Source organism: Chaetura pelagica, unplaced genomic scaffold (assembly GCF_000747805.2).
Source record: "Chaetura pelagica isolate M959 unplaced genomic scaffold, ChaPel_1.0 scaffold532, whole genome shotgun sequence".
Classification (NCBI taxonomy): Eukaryota; Metazoa; Chordata; class Aves; order Apodiformes; family Apodidae; genus Chaetura; species Chaetura pelagica.
Window position 1 is genome coordinate 250,955 of NW_009952282.1, and position 202 is coordinate 251,156.

Sequence of the window (202 nt, forward strand, 5' to 3'; positions counted from 1 at the left end):
GGCCTGGGGGCCGGAGCTTCTCCCCCCGCCGCCTCCGCTGCTCTGCCCGCCGCGACCCCCGAGAAGCGGAACACGTTGGATGTGGGCGAGGTGCTGAGCCAGGCGGAGCCGCTGTCCCAGCTGGAGCGCTGGGAGCGGAACAAGAGCAAGAACCGGACCCTGGATAACAGCGATCTGCAGCGGCTCTCCGGGCGGGTGGGCG